This window comes from Lissotriton vulgaris, unplaced genomic scaffold (assembly GCF_964263255.1).
Source record: "Lissotriton vulgaris unplaced genomic scaffold, aLisVul1.2 SCAFFOLD_1012, whole genome shotgun sequence".
Lineage (NCBI taxonomy): Eukaryota > Metazoa > Chordata > Amphibia > Caudata > Salamandridae > Lissotriton > Lissotriton vulgaris.
The window spans coordinates 48,102-63,600 of record NW_028255776.1 but is presented as its reverse complement, the minus strand read 5'-3'; positions in this window follow the sequence as shown (position 1 = coordinate 63,600).

Below are 15,499 nucleotides of genomic sequence, written 5' to 3'. Positions count from 1 at the left end.
AAGCCGGGCCGAAGACGGCTGAAATGCCAGAAACCGGTCCCCGGTAGCTTGTTTCCTTCCCAGTGTAAGAATTGGCTTTTGTAGTTTGGTTTGCCATGTTCCCATCATGCACTGGGACAGGTACAGACTAATTTGCATACAGCCAGGTTCTGAAACTGGGATGGTGCAGTGAGCTAAAAAACGGTGTTGGATCTAGCCCTGATCTCTTGACTGGGTGAGAGTATTCTGTTTAATTCAGAGACTCTGTCCCTCACCACCCCTTGTTGTAAATATTTTTGTCCACCCTAAGCGTGGAAGGGTATACTCAGATGTGAGTCCCTTGCTCATTGCACCATCAGGATTCAAGCAAGCCGGGCCGAAGACGGCTGAAATGCCAGAAACCGGTCCCCGGTAGCTTGTTTCCTTCCCAGTGTAAGAATTGGCTTTTGTAGTTTGGTTTGCCCTGTTCCCATCATGCACTGGGACAGGTACAGACTAATTTGCATACAGCCAGGTTCTGAAACTGGGATGGTGCAGTGAGCTAAAAAACGGTGTTGGATCTAGCCCTGATCTCTTGACTGGGTGAGAGTATTCTGTTTAATTCAGAGACTCTGTCCCTCACCACCCCTTGTTGTAAATATTTTTGTCCACCCTAAGCGTGGAAGGGTATACTCAGATGTGAGTCCCTTGCTCATTGCACCATCAGGATTCAAGCAAGCCGGGCCGAAGACGGCTGAAATGCCAGAAACCGGTCCCCGGTAGCTTGTTTCCTTCCCAGTGTAAGAATTGGCTTTTGTAGTTTGGTTTGCCCTGTTCCCATCATGCACTGGGACAGGTACAGACTAATTTGCATACAGCCAGGTTCTGAAACTGGGATGGTGCAGTGAGCTAAAAAACGGTGTTGGATCTAGCCCTGATCTCTTGACTGGGTGAGAGTATTCTGTTTAATTCAGAGACTCTGTCCCTCACCACCCCTTGTTGTAAATATTTTTGTCCACCCTAAGCGTGGAAGGGTATACTCAGATGTGAGTCCCTTGCTCATTGCACCATCAGGATTCAAGCAAGCCGGGCCGAAGACGGCTGAAATGCCAGAAACCGGTCCCCGGTAGCTTGTTTCCTTCCCAGTGTAAGAATTGGCTTTTGTAGTTTGGTTTGCCCTGTTCCCATCATGCACTGGGACAGGTACAGACTAATTTGCATACAGCCAGGTTCTGAAACTGGGATGGTGCAGTGAGCTAAAAAACGGTGTTGGATCTAGCCCTGATCTCTTGACTGGGTGAGAGTATTCTGTTTAATTCAGAGACTCTGTCCCTCACCACCCCTTGTTGTAAATATTTTTGTCCACCCTAAGCGTGGAAGGGTATACTCAGATGTGAGTCCCTTGCTCATTGCACCATCAGGATTCAAGCAAGCCGGGCCGAAGACGGCTGAAATGCCAGAAACCGGTCCCCGGTAGCTTGTTTCCTTCCCAGTGTAAGAATTGGCTTTTGTAGTTTGGTTTGCCCTGTTCCCATCATGCACTGGGACAGGTACAGACTAATTTGCATACAGCCAGGTTCTGAAACTGGGATGGTGCAGTGAGCTCAAAAACGGTGTTGGATCTAGCCCTGATCTCTTGACTGGGTGAGAGTATTCTGTTTAATTCAGAGACTCTGTCCCTCACCACCCCTTGTTGTAAATATTTTTGTCCACCCTAAGCGTGGAAGGGTATACTCAGATGTGAGTCCCTTGCTCATTGCACCATCAGGATTCAAGCAAGCCGGGCCGAAGACGGCTGAAATGCCAGAAACCGGTCCCCGGTAGCTTGTTTCCTTCCCAGTGTAAGAATTGGCTTTTGTAGTTTGGTTTGCCCTGTTCCCATCATGCACTGGGACAGGTACAGACTAATTTGCATACAGCCAGGTTCTGAAACTGGGATGGTGCAGTGAGCTAAAAAACGGTGTTGGATCTAGCCCTGATCTCTTGACTGGGTGAGAGTATTCTGTTTAATTCAGAGACTCTGTCCCTCACCACCCCTTGTTGTAAATATTTTTGTCCACCCTAAGCGTGGAAGGGTATACTCAGATGTGAGTCCCTTGCTCATTGCACCATCAGGATTCAAGCAAGCCGGGCCGAAGACGGCTGAAATGCCAGAAACCGGTCCCCGGTAGCTTGTTTCCTTCCCAGTGTAAGAATTGGCTTTTGTAGTTTGGTTTGCCCTGTTCCCATCATGCACTGGGACAGGTACAGACTAATTTGCATACAGCCAGGTTCTGAAACTGGGATGGTGCAGTGAGCTAAAAAACGGTGTTGGATCTAGCCCTGATCTCTTGACTGGGTGAGAGTATTCTGTTTAATTCAGAGACTCTGTCCCTCACCACCCCTTGTTGTAAATATTTTTGTCCACCCTAAGCGTGGAAGGGTATACTCAGATGTGAGTCCCTTGCTCATTGCACCATCAGGATTCAAGCAAGCCGGGCCGAAGACGGCTGAAATGCCAGAAACCGGTCCCCGGTAGCTTGTTTCCTTCCCAGTGTAAGAATTGGCTTTTGTAGTTTGGTTTGCCCTGTTCTCATCATGCACTGGGACAGGTACAGACTAATTTGCATACAGCCAGGTTCTGAAACTGGGATGGTGCAGTGAGCTAAAAAACGGTGTTGAATCTAGCCCTGATCTCTTGACTGGGTGAGAGTATTCTGTTTAATTCAGAGACTCTGCCCCTCACCACCCCTTGTTGTAAATATTTTTGTCCACCCTAAGCGTGGAAGGGTATACTCAGATGTGAGTCCCTTGCTCATTGCACCATCAGGATTCAAGCAAGCCGGGCCAAAGACGGCTGAAATGCCAGAAACCGGTCCCCGGTAGCTTGTTTCCTTCCCAGTGTAAGAATTGGCTTTTGTAGTTTGGTTTGCCCTGTTCCCATCATGCACTGGGACAGGTACAGACTAATTTGCATACAGCCAGGTTCTGAAACTGGGATGGTGCAGTGAGCTAAAAAACGGTGTTGGATCTAGCCCTGATCTCTTGACTGGGTGAGAGTATTCTGTTTAATTCAGAGACTCTGTCCCTCACCACCCATTTTTGTAAATATTTTTGTCCACCCTAAGCGTGGAAGGGTATACTCAGATGTGAGTCCCTTGCTCATTGCACCATCAGGATTCAAGCAAGCCGGGCCGAAGACGGCTGAAATGCCAGAAACCGGTCCCCGGTAGCTTGTTTCCTTCCCAGTGTAAGAATTGGCTTTTGTAGTTTGGTTTGCCCTGTTCCCATCATGCACTGGGACAGGTACAGACTAATTTGCATACAGCCAGGTTCTGAAACTGGGATGGTGCAGTGAGCTAAAAAACGGTGTTGGATCTAGCCCTGATCTCTTGACTGGGTGAGAGTATTCTGTTTAATTCAGAGACTCTGTCCCTCACCACCCCTTGTTGTAAATATTTTTGTCCACCCTAAGCGTGGAAGGGTATACTCAGATGTGAGTCCCTTGCTCATTGCACCATCAGGATTCAAGCAAGCCGGGCCGAAGACGGCTGAAATGCCAGAAACCGGTCCCCGGTAGCTTGTTTCCTTCCCAGTGTAAGAATTGGCTTTTGTAGTTTGGTTTGCCCTGTTCCCATCATGCACTGGGACAGGTACAGACTAATTTGCATACAGCCAGGTTCTGAAATTGGGATGGTGCAGTGAGCTAAAAAACGGTGTTGGATCTAGCCCTGATCTCTTGACTGGGTGAGAGTATTCTGTTTAATTCAGAGACTCTGTCCCTCACCACCCCTTGTTGTAAATATTTTTGTCCACCCTAAGCGTGGAAGGGTATACTCAGATGTGAGTCCCTTGCTCATTGCACCATCAGGATTCAAGCAAGCCGGGCCGAAGACGGCTGAAATGCCAGAAACCGGTCCCCGGTAGCTTGTTTCCTTCCCAGTGTAAGAATTGGCTTTTGTAGTTTGGTTTGCCCTGTTCCCATCATGCACTGGGACAGGTACAGACTAATTTGCATACAGCCAGGTTCTGAAACTGGGATGGTGCAGTGAGCTAAAAAACGGTGTTGGATCTAGCCCTGATCTCTTGACTGGGTGAGAGTATTCTGTTTAATTCAGAGACTCTGTCCCTCACCACCCCTTGTTGTAAATATTTTTGTCCACCCTAAGCGTGGAAGGGTATACTCAGATGTGAGTCCCTTGCTCATTGCACCATCAGGATTCAAGCAAGCCGGGCCGAAGACGGCTGAAATGCCAGAAACCGGTCCCCGGTAGCTTGTTTCCTTCCCAGTGTAAGAATTGGCTTTTGTAGTTTGGTTTGCCCTGTTCCCATCATGCACTGGGACAGGTACAGACTAATTTGCATACAGCCAGGTTCTGAAACTGGGATGGTGCAGTGAGCTAAAAAACGGTGTTGGATCTAGCCCTGATCTCTTGACTGGGTGAGAGTATTCTGTTTAATTCAGAGACTCTGTCCCTCACCACCCCTTGTTGTAAATATTTTTGTCCACCCTAAGCGTGGAAGGGTATACTCAGATGTGAGTCCCTTGCTCATTGCACCTTCAGGATTCAAGCAAGCCGGGCCGAAGACGGCTGAAATGCCAGAAACCGGTCCCCGGTAGCTTGTTTCCTTCCCAGTGTAAGAATTGGCTTTTGTAGTTTGGTTTGCCCTGTTCCCATCATGCACTGGGACAGGTACAGACTAATTTGCATACAGCCAGGTTCTGAAACTGGGATGGTGCAGTGAGCTAAAAAACGGTGTTGGATCTAGCCCTGATCTCTTGACTGGGTGAGAGTATTCTGTTTAATTCAGAGACTCTGTCCCTCACCACCCCTTGTTGTAAATATTTTTGTCCACCCTAAGCGTGGAAGGGTATACTCAGATGTGAGTCCCTTGCTCATTGCACCATCAGGATTCAAGCAAGCCGGGCCGAAGACGGCTGAAATGCCAGAAACCGGTCCCCGGTAGCTTGTTTCCTTCCCAGTGTAAGAATTGGCTTTTGTAGTTTGGTTTGCCCTGTTCCCATCATGCACTGGGACAGGTACAGACTAATTTGCATACAGCCAGGTTCTGAAACTGGGATGGTGCAGTGAGCTAAAAAACGGTGTTGGATCTAGCCCTGATCTCTTGACTGGGTGAGAGTATTCTGTTTAATTCAGAGACTCTGTCCCTCACCACCCCTTGTTGTAAATATTTTTGTCCACCCTAAGCGTGGAAGGGTATACTCAGATGTGAGTCCCTTGCTCATTGCACCATCAGGATTCAAGCAAGCCGGGCCGAAGACGGCTGAAATGCCAGAAACCGGTCCCCGGTAGCTTGTTTCCTTCCCAGTGTAAGAATTGGCTTTTGTAGTTTGGTTTGCCCTGTTCCCATCATGCAATGGGACAGGTACAGACTAATTTGCATACAGCCAGGTTCTGAAACTGGGATGGTGCAGTGAGCTAAAAAACGGTGTTGGATCTAGCCCTGATCTCTTGACTGGGTGAGAGTATTCTGTTTAATTCAGAGACTCTGTCCCTCACCACCCCTTGTTGTAAATATTTTTGTCCACCCTAAGCGTGGAAGGGTATACTCAGATGTGAGTCCCTTGCTCATTGCACCATCAGGATTCAAGCAAGCCGGGCCGAAGACGGCTGAAATGCCAGAAACCGGTCCCCGGTAGCTTGTTTCCTTCCCAGTGTAAGAATTGGTTTTTGTAGTTTGGTTTGCCCTGTTCCCATCATGCACTGGGACAGGTACAGACTAATTTGCATACAGCCAGGTTCTGAAACTGGGATGGTGCAGTGAGCTAAAAAACGGTGTTGGATCTAGCCCTGATCTCTTGACTGGGTGAGAGTATTCTGTTTAATTCAGAGACTCTGTCCCTCACCACCCCTTGTTGTAAATATTTTTGTCCACCCTAAGCGTGGAAGGGTATACTCAGATGTGAGTCCCTTGCTCATTGCACCATCAGGATTCAAGCAAGCCGGGCCGAAGACGGCTGAAATGCCAGAAACCGGTCCCCGGTAGCTTGTTTCCTTCCCAGTGTAAGAATTGGCTTTTGTAGTTTGGTTTGCCCTGTTCCCATCATGCACTGGGACAGGTACAGACTAATTTGCATACAGCCAGGTTCTGAAACTGGGATGGTGCAGTGAGCTAAAAAACGGTGTTGGATCTAGCCCTGATCTCTTGACTGGGTGAGAGTATTCTGTTTAATTCAGAGACTCTGTCCCTCACCACCCCTTGTTGTAAATATTTTTGTCCACCCTAAGCGTGGAAGGGTATACTCAGATGTGAGTCCCTTGCTCATTGCACCATCAGGATTCAAGCAAGCCGGGCCGAAGACGGCTGAAATGCCAGAAACCGGTCCCCGGTAGCTTGTTTCCTTCCCAGTGTAAGAATTGGCTTTTGTAGTTTGGTTTGCCCTGTTCCCATCATGCACTGGGACAGGTACAGACTAATTTGCATACAGCCAGGTTCTGAAACTGGGATGGTGCAGTGAGCTAAAAAACGGTGTTGGATCTAGCCCTGATCTCTTGACTGGGTGAGAGTATTCTGTTTAATTCAGAGACTCTGTCCCTCACCACCCCTTGTTGTAAATATTTTTGTCCACCCTAAGCGTGGAAGGGTATACTCAGATGTGAGTCCCTTGCTCATTGCACCATCAGGATTCAAGCAAGCCGGGCCGAAGACGGCTGAAATGCCAGAAACCGGTCCCGGTAGCTTGTTTCCTTCCCAGTGTAAGAATTGGCTTTTGTAGTTTGGTTTGCCCTGTTCCCATCATGCACTGGGACAGGTACAGACTAATTTGCATACAGCCAGGTTCTGAAACTGGGATGGTGCAGTGAGCTAAAAAACGGTGTTGGATCTAGCCCTGATCTCTTGACTGGGTGAGAGTATTCTGTTTAATTCAGAGACTCTGTCCCTCACCACCCCTTGTTGTAAATATTTTTGTCCACCCTAAGCGTGGAAGGGTATACTCAGATGTGAGTCCCTTGCTCATTGCACCATCAGGATTCAAGCAAGCCGGGCCGAAGACGGCTGAAATGCCAGAAACCGGTCCCCGGTAGCTTGTTTCCTTCCCAGTGTAAGAATTGGCTTTTGTAGTTTGGTTTGCCCTGTTCCCATCATGCACTGGGACAGGTACAGACTAATTTGCATACAGCCAGGTTCTGAAACTGGGATGGTGCAGTGAGCTAAAAAACGGTGTTGGATCTAGCCCTGATCTCTTGACTGGGTGAGAGTATTCTGTTTAATTCAGAGACTCTGTCCCTCACCACCCCTTGTTGTAAATATTTTTGTCCACCCTAAGCGTGGAAGGGTATACTCAGATGTGAGTCCCTTGCTCATTGCACCATCAGGATTCAAGCAAGCCGGGCCGAAGACGGCTGAAATGCCAGAAACCGGTCCCCGGTAGCTTGTTTCCTTCCCAGTGTAAGAATTGGCTTTTGTAGTTTGGTTTGCCCTGTTCCCATCATGCACTGGGACAGGTACAGACTAATTTGCATACAGCCAGGTTCTGAAACTGGGATGGTGCAGTGAGCTAAAAAACGGTGTTGGATCTAGCCCTGATCTCTTGACTGGGTGAGAGTATTCTGTTTAATTCAGAGACTCTGTCCCTCACCACCCCTTGTTGTAAATATTTTTGTCCACCCTAAGTGTGGAAGGGTATACTCAGATGTGAGTCCCTTGCTCATTGCACCATCAGGATTCAAGCAAGCCGGGCCGAAGACGGCTGAAATGCCAGAAACCGGTCCCCGGTAGCTTGTTTCCTTCCCAGTGTAAGAATTGGCTTTTGTAGTTTGGTTTGCCCTGTTCCCATCATGCACTGGGACAGGTACAGACTAATTTGCATACAGCCAGGTTCTGAAACTGGGATGGTGCAGTGAGCTAAAAAACGGTGTTGGATCTAGCCCTGATCTCTTGACTAGGTGAGAGTATTCTGTTTAATTCAGAGACTCTGTCCCTCACCACCCCTTGTTGTAAATATTTTTGTCCACCCTAAGCGTGGAAGGGTATACTCAGATGTGAGTCCCTTGCTCATTGCACCATCAGGATTCAAGCAAGCCGGGCCGAAGACGGCTGAAATGCCAGAAACCGGTCCCCGGTAGCTTGTTTCCTTCCCAGTGTAAGAATTGGCTTTTGTAGTTTGGTTTGCCCTGTTCCCATCATGCACTGGGACAGGTACAGACTAATTTGCATACAGCCAGGTTCTGAAACTGGGATGGTGCAGTGAGCTAAAAAACGGTGTTGGATCTAGCCCTGATCTCTTGACTGGGTGAGAGTATTCTGTTTAATTCAGAGACTCTGTCCCTCACCACCCCTTGTTGTAAATATTTTTGTCCACCCTAAGCGTGGAAGGGTATACTCAGATGTGAGTCCCTTGCTCATTGCACCATCAGGATTCAAGCAAGCCGGGCCGAAGACGGCTGAAATGCCAGAAACCGGTCCCCAGTAGCTTGTTTCCTTCCCAGTGTAAGAATTGGCTTTTGTAGTTTGGTTTGCCCTGTTCCCATCATGCACTGGGACAGGTACAGACTAATTTGCATACAGCCAGGTTCTGAAACTGGGATGGTGCAGTGAGCTAAAAAACGGTGTTGGATCTAGCCCTGATCTCTTGACTGGGTGAGAGTATTCTGTTTAATTCAGAGACTCTGTCCCTCACCACCCCTTGTTGTAAATATTTTTGTCCACCCTAAGCGTGGAAGGGTATACTCAGATGTGAGTCCCTTGCTCATTGCACCATCAGGATTCAAGCAAGCCGGGCCGAAGACGGCTGAAATGCCAGAAACCGGTCCCCGGTAGCTTGTTTCCTTCCCAGTGTAAGAATTGGCTTTTGTAGTTTGGTTTGCCCTGTTCCCATCATGCACTGGGACAGGTACAGACTAATTTGCATACAGCCAGGTTCTGAAACTGGGATGGTGCAGTGAGCTAAAAAACGGTGTTGGATCTAGCCCTGATCTCTTGACTGGGTGAGAGTATTCTGTTTAATTCAGAGACTCTGTCCCTCACCACCCCTTGTTGTAAATATTTTTGTCCACCCTAAGCGTGGAAGGGTATACTCAGATGTGAGTCCCTTGCTCATTGCACCATCAGGATTCAAGCAAGCCGGGCCGAAGACGGCTGAAATGCCAGAAACCGGTCCCCGGTAGCTTGTTTCCTTCCCAGTGTAAGAATTGGCTTTTGTAGTTTGGTTTGCCCTGTTCCCATCATGCACTGGGACAGGTACAGACTAATTTGCATACAGCCAGGTTCTGAAACTGGGATGGTGCAGTGAGCTAAAAAACGGTGTTGGATCTAGCCCTGATCTCTTGACTGGGTGAGAGTATTCTGTTTAATTCAGAGACTCTGTCCCTCACCACCCCTTGTTGTAAATATTTTTGTCCACCCTAAGCGTGGAAGGGTATACTCAGATGTGAGTCCCTTGCTCATTGCACCATCAGGATTCAAGCAAGCCGGGCCGAAGACGGCTGAAATGCCAGAAACCGGTCCCCGGTAGCTTGTTTCCTTCCCAGTGTAAGAATTGGCTTTTGTAGTTTGGTTTGCCCTGTTCCCATCATGCACTGGGACAGGTACAGACTAATTTGCATACAGCCAGGTTCTGAAACTGGGATGGTGCAGTGAGCTAAAAAACTGTGTTGGATCTAGCCCTGATCTCTTGACTGGGTGAGAGTATTCTGTTTAATTCAGAGACTCTGTCCCTCACCACCCCTTGTTGTAAATATTTTTGTCCACCCTAAGCGTGGAAGGGTATACTCAGATGTGAGTCCCTTGCTCATTGCACCATCAGGATTCAAGCAAGCCGGGCCGAAGACGGCTGAAATGCCAGAAACCGGTCCCCGGTAGCTTGTTTCCGTCCCAGTGTAAGAATTGGCTTTTGTAGTTTGGTTTGCCCTGTTCCCATCATGCACTGGGACAGGTACAGACTAATTTGCATACAGCCAGGTTCTGAAACTGGGATGGTGCAGTGAGCTAAAAAACGGTGTTGGATCTAGCCCTGATCTCTTGACTGGGTGAGAGTATTCTGTTTAATTCAGAGACTCTGTCCCTCACCACCCCTTGTTGTAAATATTTTTGTCCACCTTAAGCGTGGAAGGGTATACTCAGATGTGAGTCCCTTGCTCATTGCACCATCAGGATTCAAGCAAGCCGGGCCGAAGACGGCTGAAATGCCAGAAACCGGTCCCCGGTAGCTTGTTTCCTTCCCAGTGTAAGAATTGGCTTTTGTAGTTTGGTTTGCCCTGTTCCCATCATGCACTGGGACAGGTACAGACTAATTTGCATACAGCCAGGTTCTGAAACTGGGATGGTGCAGTGAGCTAAAAAACGGTGTTGGATCTAGCCCTGATCTCTTGACTGGGTAAGAGTATTCTGTTTAATTCAGAGACTCTGTCCCTCACCACCCCTTGTTGTAAATATTTTTGTCCACCCTAAGCGTGGAAGGGTATACTCAGATGTGAGTCCCTTGCTCATTGCACCATCAGGATTCAAGCAAGCCGGGCCGAAGACGGCTGAAATGCCAGAAACCGGTCCCCGGTAGCTTGTTTCCTTCCCAGTGTAAGAATTGGCTTTTGTAGTTTGGTTTGCCCTGTTCCCATCATGCACTGGGACAGGTACAGACTAATTTGCATACAGCCAGGTTCTGAAACTGGGATGGTGCAGTGAGCTAAAAAACGGTGTTGGATCTAGCCCTGATCTCTTGACTGGGTGAGAGTATTCTGTTTAATTCAGAGACTCTGTCCCTCACCACCCCTTGTTGTGAATAGACATGAGCAGTCTTGCACAAAGGTGGGAATCCACAGGGAGACTTGGAGTTCATTTACCAAAAAGTAGAGCTTATCTGTGTGATAGTGACAGTAATCAATAATTGCCTATTGTCTATGTATTGATAATCATTACTGAACAGTGCATAACAGGGCCCTAGTTAGACCCTCTTGTATGACCTGTAACTGGATGCTTTGCTAGGTCACGATATTGGCTTCAATGCACTGCTTTTAGATCTACTCCTGCAGCAACTATGATTGAAGGACAACTAGACTGATGCCAGCTTGTAGAGGCCAACCAGTTGTGCCTATGTTACATGTAGTCAGCGGCAAACTGAGTTCTAAAGTTGTATTTGGGTATCTGGCTCTGTATGGTTATACAAAGTGCCTCTGTAACTCTGTCTCCTGAGTCACTGTGATTTTAGACCAGCCCATTGTAAGTGTGAGCACAATGTTCATGGGTCAGATCAAGCCGAGGAATCACAAGCATGAGTGTAGCTGTATCACAAGGTAGACAAGAGCCACCTCAACCCGATTGTGAAGCTCGAAGGAGGACGTCTGAAGCAGGGCCCCTAGCTCAGAAGGGAAAATCCTCACAGATCCACGGGGTAGGAGGGGATAATGTGTAATGCTGCTTACAGCTTACAGGCTCTGTTAAAAAATCAAGCCTTAACCCTTCAGACCTGGGAAACTATCGCCCTATCTCGTTGCTCCCTGGAGTTAGTAAAATTATTGAAAAATATTTTAATTTAATACTATCAGCGCACTTGGAGACTCATAATCTTCTCCATCGGACTCAAACCGGTTTCCGCCCATTACAGGGAACAGAGACGGCCCTTCTCTCTGTGGTGGAAGAGTTAAGAAGGATAGTCGACGCCGGTGGCACCGCGGTGGTCCTCCTTTTGGACCTCAGCACGGCCTTTGATACTGTAAACCATCAGATTTTGATCCATAGGCTCCACAAATCAGGTATCACTGGTATTGCCCTGGCCTGGCTAAAATCTTTTCTGAACAGCAGATCCTTCCATGTTTTTGACAAGGAAGTCACGTCCAAACGGACACCCCTTCGTTGTGGAGTGCAGCAGGGATCTTCTTTAAGTCCCACTTTGTTTAATGTTTATACCTGCACTCTTGCGGAGGCAGTTTTACCCTTTGGAGTCCACATAGTCTCCTATGCGGATGATACACAACTGGTGATTGGGCTCAATAAAGCGGAAAGCTCTCCTTCCAGTCTTCGTCCTTGCATGGAAGAAATTGCAAGATGGATGAGCAACTCCTTCCTAAAATTTAATGGGGAAAAGAGTGAAATCATGATTTTGGGTAACCACTCCCCCCTTGATTTGACTGAAATCTGGCCTAGATCCATGGGCTCCTACCCCACTCCTAAAACCAGTTAAAGAGTCTGGGCGTTTGGATGAACCATAAACTTACATTTAAATCTCAGGCCCGGAAGACATCTGCCTCTTGCTACTGGATCCTTAAAATGATCCGGAAAAACCTCCCCCTCCTCCCCTTCCAGGCAAGAAAAATAATGGTCCAAGCGCTGGTGTTATCCAGATTGGATTTTGCTAATGCCCTTTACTTGGGTTCCCCTGCTGCTACTATCTCCAAATTACAGACAACTCAAAATTGGGCTGCACAACTTCTTTTGGGCATCCCCAACCATCACTCTGCTAAACCTGCCCTTAAATCACTCCATTGGCTGCCAGTCCAGGAGAGAGTTAAGTTCAAAGCCTTGTGTATTGCTCATAAGTCTATGTTTAAAACCGGACCCTCTATTCTCCAGGGCATTATTCAGCCTTATGAGCCCAAGAGATCCCTTCACTCCGAAACCCAGAACTTGGCCATTATTCCTAGAATTAGGAAGGCAAGAAGCGGAGGTCGATCTTTCTCATTTAACGCTGCTGGACTCTGGAACTCCCTTCCTCTTCACCTCCGCATAGAATCCAACCACTTTTCCTTTCGTAGATCCCTGAAAACATTCCTCTTTCCAAACTGAGTAACATCCCCCTGTTTTAAACTGTAAGCGCTGGGATGCCTCCGGGCAGCCATGCGCTATATAAATGCTTTTTACAATTACAATTACAGAAAACATGGGCAGCAGAAGTCACCAATTGATTCATTAAGGAGAAAATGCCTGAAGCTGCTAGTTCTGCTAGGTCCTAGCCAGAAAACAGCCTGTGTTTTTATTGGGGGTTGTCCATTGGATTGACCCAGCCAGAAACCACTTCCCCCTAGGACAGAAGTGCAAATCTAGCAGGCCTTGTCCTAATCTGGAGATTGTGTGCTGAAGGGAGGATCACAGAAATGCACAACAGCTCGAGCCACCATGATGAGGACGAGGAAGTTCCCATGGAGGGTCCCACAAACTTTGAGGGAAGCCTAAAGGCGAATGTGATCTTGACAGTCAGCCTGTTAATGTTACAGTAAAGGAGGCTCATCTAACTCACCTACATGACAGAATAGGATGCACTGTATCATAACTTTGAGAGCAGGTATAAGATGTGAAATAATAGTCAAAACTACGACATCAGATATACTAAAGTAATGTGTGAGGAGGGTAGCTCAGTTGGTAAGGACACATCTTATGATTTACCATCAAAACACCAACAAATAGGCAAAGTTGTTGATTTGACTTAAGTAAAACAGTACTTTAATGCAAGCTATTGCCAAAGATCATTGGCACTATAGATAATTAAGAACAAATGTGGCATGAGCAGTCTATCATTTAGTGTGCCCTAAAGTCTGTTTCAAGCAAAAGGGAAGGAAAGCACGAAGAATAGTGTTTTCATGCCACCAATGCCTGCAGGTGTAGCCTTAGTGTAGGGCTTTGCTGTAGCCTTAGGTGTAGGGCTTCGGTGTAGCCCTACTCCCCGGGAAACACAGTGAAGGTAATGGTCATCAACCGGAGACACTCAAGCTAGAGGAGGAGGGAAAACACAGCTGCACTTTGATTAGAAATGGTGTGCTTTGGTAAAGAAATAAACATGGAAACGCTGGAACTTAATGTTTATAATGAATTCAAAGGGCTGACTTGCTTTCTTTTTTAGAGATGGAAATTCATCGAAATCCCCAAAACATGCAACTCAGATGGGTCCTTCAGAAAAGGCGTGTTTTGCCTAAGGTGAAATTTCACCTGATTTTCATCTGACCTGAACCGGTCAGGATATCTATCTCTCCTACCTTTTCTTCTCTCTCTAATAGTATATATATTTATAAATATATACATATATATGTATATATATATATTATGTTCCCTGGTAATCTCTCTCTCTCTCTCTTTCTCTCTCTCTCGTTATTCTTTCTCACTCTCATTCACATCTTCTCTCCATCTCTCTCACTTAGTCACCCCAGGACAGCCTACCAACCATGACAATGATTGTCAGGTCATTTATATTGTATAGTGAAACTTTGCTTAGGCTGGGGTGGGACTACGTCGCTTAGCAACCAACCCATGAAGAGCTCAGGATCATACATTTTTAAGCCCACAGCAACTCAGAAGAGACTGGGTCTTTCGTACTTCATCATAGTCTGAAAGAAGATGTGCTAGGCCACTGTACTTGGCACCACCTTTACAGAGGAACCCAACCTAACTCAACCAAATTCCTGCTAGAGGCCTGAGTAGTATATATCATCAGGAGTAAAAGCCAGCAGAGGGGACCCTGACTCACACCTTTACCACTACCCTAATTCCATAGATCGTATGCTCGAAAGGGAAAAAGGGGTAGTGAGCACCAAGATCACCCTCTCAGAAAGGAGAATGTTGTTAAATCTAGGCTCTCCAACTCTGGCCTCACAACCCCTACAGACCTTCCAGCCTCTCAACAGAGGCTCATACAGATCTTGACCTACCTGCCACCCCATTCCAGGGTCTAATTCCCAGTTCCACATCGAAACCACAATCCCTGGCCTTGGTGGAAGCCACCAGTGTGGAGAATGACAACCATTCCCCTGACCATACCACTTCCTTGCCCCCCGCAAATCCAAAAGGGTAACAAGCCCAAAACAAACAAGCAAGGGAGCTAAGGCCACAAACCCCGCTTCCTCTAACAAATCAAGTTGCTTACCAGATAAAGCTTTGCAGTGCGACCTGCATCCTCAGTCCCTCCTGACCGCGAAAAACGAGGGTCCTCAGGAACCCCCATCCCAGTACATGTCCATGCTAGTTGTAAGCTGTACAAACAGATTAATAGATTATTCTAAGGGCAGAGATTGTTCCCTTAGTAGCTCGCCTCGATGCTCTGGACATCAAGATAGAGGCCCTTAGGAGTCCTCTTCCCCCTGCGGTAGGAATTACATCTCCCCCCACTATTGTGCTGTTACATCAAGCTGAGCAAGTAAGGCCCAACCCTTTCCCTTTATTATAAACGCCCTGTCTGCTTGAATGTAAAACTTGAGAGGGCGCAGCAGGCTTAGTGGGTAATCCAGAGGGACGAGCCCGGAGTAACAAAAATGCAGTGGGTGGAAAGAAAAGGCATGTCCAGCACACATGGCCATTTAGGAAGAGCAAAACGAAAAGATAATGGGCGGAATGTTTAACAATGCAAACATTCACCCCAGTCACATGTCTGGGTTGAATCCATTGTTTTTTGCTCACCACATCATCCCAGTCTGTACCCAGCCATGGTGAATGTTTGACAATGTTCACATTCTGTCCATCCTCTTTCTGTGTTGCTATAGTGACTCTAAGTGCAAAAGGTATGCCCAGGAGTGGGTCCCAGGCTCACTATGCCACTGGATTCAATCTAGCCTGGCTGATGTGGGGTGATACCAGGGAACTGGTCCCAGGATGCTAGTTTCTGGTCCAGGGAGGGCGTGGC